We start from the raw sequence: 941 nt of genomic DNA on the forward strand, positions 1-941 counted from the left end.
TATTACCGGAAAGTGGCTGCGTTATTGGATATGAAAAGATGATGGTGGGTTGTTGTTGTTTTGTTTTTTGTTCTTGTTTTGTTGTGGGGGGGGGGTTATTTGGTGGGGGTTTTTCATTTGAGGCTGTTTTGGTCTCTTTCTTTCACTTAACAACGAGTCGGTGTATCCCACCAAGTCTGGACATAATCAGACCGTGACTAGATCAAATGTGTTCCGACTTTTGACCGGTAAGCCTATGGTGTAGGGGCGGTAGTTCAACTCAACCGAACTGATCTCTGGGGTGCAGGCCTACGGAATCCCCCGCACCCATTCTTTCTTTTCCGCTGTTGTGACGTCACATTCTTCTGGTGTCGTAGTTTTCCGACAGGGGCTTGTTCAACGGGCGGGGTATCCTAGCGCAGCGCACGACGTCTCATGACGTAGGAGTAGGACTAGGAGTAAGCGTAGGCGTAGCGTATCGTGTCGTCGGCGAAGGGCACTGCTGAGGTTTTCTGTTGTGTCAATGAACTCTTGGTGGTTGTGGAGGATTTTTTTAAATTTTTTTTTTTTTGGGGGGGGGAGCTTGTCACTGTTTTCTCTGAGAGTGTGTTGGATTTTGTGGTTAGTTAATTACTACTCGTCTCTCGCCAGTAAATTGGCGTTCTCAGGTAGGGAATGAATGATGAAACCCTCGCGTCTAGCGGGTGGATCTTCTCAGCTGTGGTCCATGTCGACTGGCTACTGCTTCCTTTTATCAATATTAACAATATTATTATCAACAACAACAACAGCAGCTGCAGCAGCAATAACAACAACGACGACAATAACAACAGCAGCAGTAGCAATTTTACAACAACAACAACAACGACAACAACTACAACTAATGACAACAACAACATGTGCAACAACAACAACAACAACAAAAACTACTACTACTATTACTACTACTACTGCTGCTGCTG

The sequence above is a fragment of the Aplysia californica genome, unplaced genomic scaffold, assembly GCF_000002075.1.
Source record: "Aplysia californica isolate F4 #8 unplaced genomic scaffold, AplCal3.0 scaffold00223, whole genome shotgun sequence".
NCBI classification, from domain to species: Eukaryota; Metazoa; Mollusca; class Gastropoda; order Aplysiida; family Aplysiidae; genus Aplysia; species Aplysia californica.